The 9,196-nt window shown below is 38.3% G+C and overlaps 1 long non-coding RNA gene across 1 annotated transcript; it reads right to left on the reverse strand.

Moving 5' to 3' along the window:
- Positions 1-1,733: 1,733 nt before the first annotated feature.
- LOC119297714 lies at positions 1,734-3,627 on the reverse strand. Its single transcript, XR_005145720.1, has 2 exons — positions 3,259-3,627; positions 1,734-1,978 (listed from the first exon to the last, which is right to left on the reverse strand). It is a non-coding gene; the product is annotated as an uncharacterized LOC119297714 (long non-coding RNA).
- Between the last annotated feature and the right edge of the window lie 5,569 nt (positions 3,628-9,196).

The following is a 9,196-nucleotide window of genomic DNA, read 5'->3' on the forward strand; positions in this document are numbered from 1 at the left end:
TGGTACTCAATGTATGATCAATTGATTATTTTAAGTGAATGATGAAATATTTCGATAAATAAGTAGTACTCCAAATCTGAAGTCCAGAATATCCGAGCATGCCGCCGGGATTCTTGTATCACCTCACACGCAGCGTGCTGTCACGTCAATTCAATGTGTGGATATGATGAATAATTTGACCGAGACATACGAGTACTGCTACTGTGCTACTTACTAGTCGTATTTTGTGTCACATTTTAACCATATGTTTAACTAACAAGTACGCACTTGAAGCCTAATTGATATATTATATATATATATATATATAGTGTTACTATTCATCACTCAGGGTGCAGAATAAGTTATTCTTCACCCTAGGTAATCTTAGGATCATTTTATAATTAGATTATGTTTGGAATTCAAATAGTTACATTCCTATTGATTCACTACGTAAAATTTGACATAAGAAAATAAAAACATAGATCATAAGACAAGAAATTTTGTAGTTTATGTGTATTTTAGACTATGTTTTTACGTTTGTAATTTTACATAACATATAATATTTTTTATGGCGATTATATATTTTCTTACTGTCTCTTTTTGCGTCGGAAATAAGATAAAACTTACGGAACGTAAAATTATGGTATATTAATGGTAAAATAAAGGGGGTGAAGAATAACTATTCCTCACACAGAAATACATACTCCCACCTCTTAACCGATTCTTCAGTTTGGATAATACCTAATCGCAAGAAACAAACAGCCAGGCAAGAAAAAACAATATTGTTGGATGCAACGACCACACGCATGCGTCTGGTTGATCCTAAAATTAAGGGATTCAATACCAGGTGCCTAATCCATCCATATGTATGCACCGTTCAACAAGAAGAAAATCCATACATTTTTTATGTCCCCGCAAGAAAAAAGAGATATATACTGTTTTTATTGAGTATATACTACTTTTATCCAAATGAGTGTGCACTGGACTTTTTTATTAAATATATACTGCTTTGTTTTGCTGGTACAGTATATACTGATTGGTTTCATAATATGGATATACTGGGATTTTTTCAGTTAGAATGAGTAAGTATTGCTTGTGATCAAAAGAGGTATGTATTGGTTTTATTGAGTATATACAGCTTTTATAAAAATGATCGAGTGTGTACTGCCTTTTGATCAGTATATACTGCTTGTTTTTGCGGGGCTAGAGTATATACTGCTTGATTTCATAATAGGCATATACTGGTTTTCTTTCCTTCAGAAGGACCATCTACTATTAGTACTTCATCGCCAAAAACTGAAAGAAGTATATACTGATTGGCAAATTCATCCGTGTATGTTAATCTAATGGGTATGTGCTACTTCCAAAACAAATGAGTCTACTACAATTTGAAAATAAAGGGATTGCCAGTTTTTAAGATCGGTCGAGTATGCATACTACTTAGTAACAAAGTAGTGTACTAATTTTTTTAAACATGTCAGGGACATATTTACTTAGCAAACACAGGTTCGTCGATTAGTAGTATATACTACGTTTCTTTGCAAGCAAAAAGAATACACAATGGGATATCTTTGATTTACCTCAAAAAGAAGTATCCATATTTTTATAACTGAACAAGGGGTATCACAGTACTGTTCACTATGCATGTTATACACTCCCTCCGTCCCAAAACAAGATAAGTGTCGCTGATTTAGTACAAAATTGGTTTTGGGACGGAGAGAGTATATAAAACAAAAGTCACTCTGCTTGTTCCATGGTTACTAAAGATACTCGACACATTGGTACATCATGTACATAAATTTTTATCTTTATACAAACATGTACACCGACTAAGCAAACTGGACCATGCAACTACTTCTACATCTTCAAAAAGGTTTAAATGCTAAAAACTGGAGAAGAAAAAAGTGGTATATCTTCCAGCAAGCTTCAGATAACACCACATGTACTTCTGGAGGGTCGAGTATAATGGAGCTGCTCCTCGGTCAAACAAATATACAACCTTTGCATACATGGATATTCAATGGAAAACAGTTAACAACATAAGTTAGACTTGATTCAAGAAACATTGATTAATTGTAAATTAGCTAATATCAAGCTACATATACAGAAAATACTGAACTGGGTACTATGAGAAAAGAAACAGAAGAAAAATCTTAAAAATTGTTTACACTAGCAGCTATAAGAGTAACCTGATTCGCAGACTTTGTTAAGGTGTTTAAGAATAAAAAATTAATTAGGTGTGATTGGATGAGACAAAGTGCTTCTCATCTGGTACTACAATCAATTTGGCCGGCCGGTGATGGCTTCACTTAAACAGAGAACTGGACAATATACTGAATATACTGCCGAACATACTCACTCGATTTACTAGATTTTGCACTAACGGGATGATGAATGGGTCTCATATCCTCAGTTACTCACAAAACTTGAGATGAGTATAACAATTAGTAGTTGGTATCGCTAATACATTAACCCCTTAATTATTAGAAGAAAAAATGCAGAAAATACTGCACGAAACCAAGTCGTACAACTCGTACCAGATCTATGATGGTTTCTGCACTGTTGCCTAAAAGACAGATTTAGAAGAAGAAGAGGGGCTAGAACATAGTAGCCGGAAACAGGGAACGGTGGGCTGTCCCTCGATCCGAATTCATCGATCCGGAATCAGATACGGGAACGAGGGTCGATTCGGTAAGATTCGATGCGGATTCGGCGTTTCCGTAGCCGGATCGTCGATTCAGGTTCGGCGACTCGACAGTCTTGGTTCTTGAATCGATCAAGTAAGCAAAAGGTCATCCATATCAATCACGAACTCCTCGTTTTACTCTCTGCCCCGTTCTTTTCCACTCCCCTAAATAACTCCTCGTTCTGCTCTCTAATTACTCCAAGGCTGCTAATTAATTTTCCATTGGGAAGGAGATGATGTATTTTAGTCTTCATGAAATCGACGATGTAGCCAGTTGCTCCCAGCCCAGCCAGTTGCTCCCCGCATCCGTAAAGATTCACGCTCCTCGTTCCATGGTACCGTACCGGATTCATCGTACCGAAATTGATTGGATCGCGTTTCCGCTTTAGAAAAATCGTTCTAGAGATGTATACTCCCACTGTACCCTATTTTTCTAGCCCTCGACTCTCGTCCCCCGTTCCCGTTCCTCGTTCCCACCGTACCGGAAACATGGCAACTATGGGCTAGAATCAATGCCGCTCGAGGAGAGGAATTGTGGATATGAGGAATTTTGTATCAAGATGATAGCGAGACAAATCGATGAGGTATCTAACCAGTGATTTGTGGACTCCAAAGCTGCTTGCGGTTGGAGAACTTGGAGTAGACTTTTACATCAAGTAGTAAGAACTGGGTTCCATTGTTCTCATGGATGGCACTCTGTTGTTGGAGATGCGGAAGGCAGTGGTTGCCTAATTCCAGCCACCTAGAAACCGGCAGAATCTGAGAGTTAAGTGCCTTGTACAAGATCTGATCTTGAAAGATACCTGGTCAGTCAGGCCGCTGTTATCCGGTGCTAAGATGACCTGCAGCCAACGGAGGCTGCTGCCGAGCGAGCTACTTCCCTCGGAGGCAGATGTAATCCTCCAGCAGCGGTGCGAGCCGCCGCCGCTGCATAACGCCAATCAGACGGGAGAAGATATGGATAAGCGCAGCGCATGTAAAAATGCCTGAAAAAAAGGAGCAATGACCTTTGTTTGTTTTAGGTGTAGTTTTTTTCTTTAACTAAAAGCTAAATGGCTCTGTGCAATAAATTCTATAGCGCTAGTGACCGCCACGTGTGTAGGAGTACGTACTCCTAAAAGTACCAACCCATTTTCCTATATATATACTGCACAACATCTTCACCATCATTATCAGTACATCCAGCGCAGGTGAGTTAGGATGCACTTGATCCCAGAAAGGTATCTATCCTTCAAAACAAAGGAGTGCTTCAAACTAACAACAGTAGATAATATCCAACAAAAGAGAGTTGTGCTACAGCAGCATAATACATGGCTCAGTCTAGATATCAGTATGAATCAAGTTGTGCATATTTGCTGTTGGCATGAACCACATCGCCGCATGTCGGGTTTGCAAAAGCCATCCATCGCATGAAAGCTTGATGCCTTTCACACACTGAAAATTATTTGGCAACAAGTTGTGTCGACGAATCTCTGGATATGGTGATTCATGAAATCCATGGTATGATGTGTAAATGATACGTCCATTTTGCATCATGCTTTTATATCGATATTTATTGCATTATGGGCTGTTATTACACATTATGTCACAATACTTATGCCTATTCTCTCTTATTTATAAGGTTTAAATGAAGAGGGAGAATGCCGGCAGCTGGGATTCTGGGCTGGAAAAGGAGCAAATATTAGAGACCTATTCTGCACAGCTCCAAAAGTCCTGAAACTTCACGGAAGTTATTTTCAAAATATATAAAAAATACTGAGCAAAACAAGTACCAGAGGGGGTCCACCCACCAGCCATGAGGGTGGGGGCGCGCCCTACCCCCTGGGCACGCCCCCTGCCTCGTGGGCCCCCTGGTGGCCCTTCGATGCCCATCTTCTGCTATATGGAGTCTTTCGTCGAGGAAAAAATCATAAGCAAGCTTTTGGGATGAGACTCCGCCGCCATAAGGCAGAACCTTGGCAGAACTAATCTAGGGCTCTGGCGGAGCCGTTCTGCCGGGGAAAACTTCCCTCCGGGAGGGGGAAATCATCATCATCGTCATCATCAACGATCCTCTCATCGGGAGGGGGTCAATCTCCATCAACATCTTCACCAGCACCATCTCATCTCAAACCCTAGTTCATCTCTTGTATCCAATCTTTGTATCCAAACCTCAGATTGGTACCTGTGGGTTGCTAATAGTGTTGATTACTCCTTGTAGTTGATGCTAGTTGGTTTACTTGGTGGAAGATCATATGTTCAGATCCATTATGCATATTAATACCCCTCTGATTATGAACATAAATATGCTTTGTGAGTAGTTACGTTTGTTCCCGAGGACATGGGAGAAGTCTTGCTATTAGTAGTCATGTGAATTTGATATTCGTTCGATATTTTGATGAGATGTATGTTGTTATTCCTCTAGTGGTGTCATGTGAACGTCGACTACATGACACTTCACCATTATTTGGGCCTAGAGGGAGGCATTGGGAAGTAATAAGTAGATGATGGGTTGCTAGAGTGACAAAAGCTTAAACCCTAGTTTATGCGTTGCTTCGTATGGGGCTGATTTGGATCCATATGTTTTCATGCTATGGTTAGGTTTACCTTAATACTTCTGTTGTAGTTGCGGATGCTTGCAATAGGGGTTAATTATAAGTCGGATGCTTGTCCAAGTAAGGACAGTACCCAAGCACCGGTCCACCCATATATCAAATTATCAAAGTACCGAACGCGAATCATATGATCGTGATGAAAACCAGCTTGACGATAATTTTCATGTGTCCCCGGGAGCGCTTTCCTTCATATAAGAGTTTGTCCAGGCTTGTACTTTGCTACAAAAAGGATTGGAACATCTTGCTGCACCTTATTTACTTTTATTACTTGCTACTAGTTACCAATTATCTTATCACAAAACTATCAGTTACCGATAATTTCAGTGCTTGCAGAGAATACCTTACTGAAAACTGCTTATCATTTTCTTCTGCTCCTCGTCGGGTTCGACACTCTTACTTATCGAAAAGGCTACGATAGATCCCCTATACTTGTGAGTCATCAAGAATCTTTTATGGTGCCATTGCCGGGGAGTGAAGCGCCTTTGGTAGGTGGAATTTGGTAAAGAAAAATTTATATAGTGTGTTGAAATTTACTGTCACTTATTACTATGGAAAGTAATCCTTTAAGGGCTTGTTCGGGGTATGTTCACCCCGACCGGTAGAGCAAATAGTTGATCCTCAACCTACTGAAATTGTTTACTTTGAAATTCCTTTGGGTATGATGGAGAAACTGCTAGCTAATCCTTTTGCAGGAGATGGAACATTTCATCCCGAATTACACTTAATCTATGTGGATGAAGTTTATGGATTATTTAAGCTTGCAGGTATGCCCGATGATGTTATCAAGAAGAAGGTCTTCCCTTTATCTTTGAAGGGAGATGCATTGACATGGTATATGCTATGTGATGATATGGGATCATGGGACTACAAACGGTTGAAATTGGAATTTCATGATAAGTTTTATCCTATGCATCTTGTTCATCGTGATCATAATTATATATATAATTTTTGGCCTCGCGAAGGAGAAAGCATTGCTCAAGCTTGGGGGAGGCTTAAGTCAATGTTATATTCATGCCCCAATCATGTGCTCTCAAGATAAATGATTATTCAAAATTTTTATGCTCGGCTTTCTGACAACAATCGCTCCATACTTGATACTTCTTATATTGGTTCCTTTATGATGAAGACTATTAAATTCAAATGGAATTTATTGGAGATAATTAAACGCAACTCTGAAGATTGGGATCTCGACGAAGGTAAGGAGTCAGGTATAACACCTAAGTTTGATTGTGTTAAACCTTTTATGGATACCGATGTTTTCCGTAAATTTAGCACTAAATATGGACTTGACTTTGAGATAGTAGCTTCTTTCTGTGAATCTTTTGCTACTCATGTTGATCTCCCTAAGGAGAAGTGGTTTAAATATAATCCTCCCACTAAAGTAAAAGTAGTTGCACCTATTAAAGTTGAAGGAAAGACTATCACTTATAATGATCCTGTTGTACCTACTGCTTATGCTGAGAAATCACCTTTCCCTATTAGAATAAAGATCATGCTAAAGTTTCAACTGTAGTCAACAAAAGTAATATTAGGACACACAAACCCACTGAGCAAGTTAAAGTTGAACCTAATATTACTATGATTAAAGATCTCTTGGCCGATAATATTGATGGGCATGTTATTTATTTCTGTGATGAGACTGCTAGAATTGCTAAGCCTGGTGCTAAGGATAAACATAGACCTATTGTAGGCATGCCTGTTATTTTTGTTAAAATAGGAGATCATTGTTATCATGGCTTATGTGATATGGGTGCTAGTGCTAGTGCAATACCTATTTCCTTATACAAAGAAATTATGCATGATATTGCACCAGCTGAGAGAGAAGGTATTGATGTTACCATTAAGCTTGCTAATAGAGATACTATTTCACCAATTGGGATTTTTAGAGACGTTGAAGTCTTGTGTGGGAAGGCTAAATATCCTGCTGATTTTCTTGTTCTTGGTTCCCCTCAAGATAGCTTTTGTCTCATTATATTTGGTAGACCCTTCTTGAATACTGTTAATGCTAAGATAGATTGCAAGAAGGATGTTGTTACTATTGGTTTGTATGATATGTCTCATGAGTTTAGTTTTGCTAAATTTCATAGACAACCTCGTGATGAAGAATTGCCTAGTAAAGATGAAATTATTGGTCTTGCTTCTATTGCTATGCCTCCTACTGATCCCTTAGAACAATATTTGCTAGACCATGAGAATGATATGTTTATGAATGAAAGAAGGGAAATAGATGAAGTATTCTTTAAACAGGGACCTATTCTGAAATACAACTTGCCTGTTGAAATCCTAGGGGATCCTCCTCCACCCAAGGGTGATCCCGTGTTTGAGCTTAAACCATTACCTAATACTCTTAAATATGCTTATCTTGATGAAAAGAAAATATATCATGTTATTATTAGTGCTAACCTTTCAGAGAAGGAGGAAGATAAATTATTGAAAATTTTGAAGAAGCACCGTGCTGCTATTGGATATACTCTTGATGATCTTAAGGGCATTAGTCCCACTCTATGTCAACACAAAATAAATTTGGGGGAAGACGCCAAACCAGTTATTGATCACCAACAATGGCTGAATCCTAAGATGAGAGAAGTGGTAAGAAAGGAAATATTAAAGCTCCTTGAGGCAAGTATAATTTATCCCGTTGCTGATAGTCAGTGGGTAAGTCCTGTCCATTGTGTCCCTAAGAAGGGAGGTATTACTGTTGTCCCTAATGATAAAGATGAATTGATCCCACAAAGAATTATTACAGGTTATAGGATGGTAATTGATTTCCTCAAATTAAATAAGGCTACTAAAAAGATCATTAACCTTTGCCATTTATTAATCAAATGCTAGAAAGATTATCCAAACGTACACATTTTTGCTTTCTAGATGGTTACTCTGGCTTCTCTCAAATACCTGTGTCAGCTCATGATCAATCAAAGATCATTTTTACTTGCCCTTTTGGTACTTTTGCTTATAGACGTATGCCTTTTGGTTTATGTAATGCACTTGCTACCTTTCAAAGATGCATGATGGCTATATTCTCTGACTTTTGTGAAAAGATATGTGAGGTTTTCATGGATGATTTCTCCGTTAATGGATCCTCTTTTGATGATTGCTTGTGCAACCTTGATCTAGTTTTGCAGAGATGTGAAGAAACTAATCTTGTCTTGAACCGGGAGAAGTGCCACTTTATGGTTAATGAAGGTATTGTCTTGGGGCATAAAATTTACGAAAGAGGCATTGAAGTTGGTAAAGCTAAAGTCAACGCTATTGAAAAGATGCCATGTCCCAAGGACATTAAAGGTATAAGAAGCTTCCTTGGTCATGCCAGTTTTTATAGGAGGTTCATTAAGGACTTCTCAAAAAAATTCGGCCTCTGACTAATCTATTACAAAAAGATATTCCTTTTGTCTTTGATGATGATTGTGTAGAAGCATTTGAAATACTTAAGAAAGAATTGATTTCTGCACCTATTGTTTAGCCACCTGATTGGAATTTACCCTTTGAAATTATGTGTGATGCTAGTGATTATGCTGTGGGTGTTGTTCTAGGGCAAAGAGTTGATAAGAAATTAAATGTTATTCAATATGCTAGTAAAACTCTAGATAATGCCCAGAGAAATTATGCTACCACTGAAAAGGAATTCTTAGCAGTTGTATTTGCTTGTGATAAGTTCAGACCTTATATTGTTGATTCTAAAGTAACTATTCACACTGATCATGCTGCCATTAAATACCTTATGGAAAAGAAAGATGATAAACCTAGACTTATTAGATGGGTTCTCTTGCTACAAGAATTTGATTTGCATATTATTGATAGAAAGGGAGCTGAGAACCCCGTTGCAGACAACTTGTCTAGGTTAGAAAATGCTCTTGATGACCCACTACCTATTGATGATAGCTTTCCTGATGAACAATTATATGTCATAAATGCTTCTCGTACTGCTCCATGGTAT

Source organism: Triticum dicoccoides, chromosome 5A, assembly GCF_002162155.2.
Source record: "Triticum dicoccoides isolate Atlit2015 ecotype Zavitan chromosome 5A, WEW_v2.0, whole genome shotgun sequence".
Lineage (NCBI taxonomy): Eukaryota > Viridiplantae > Streptophyta > Magnoliopsida > Poales > Poaceae > Triticum > Triticum dicoccoides.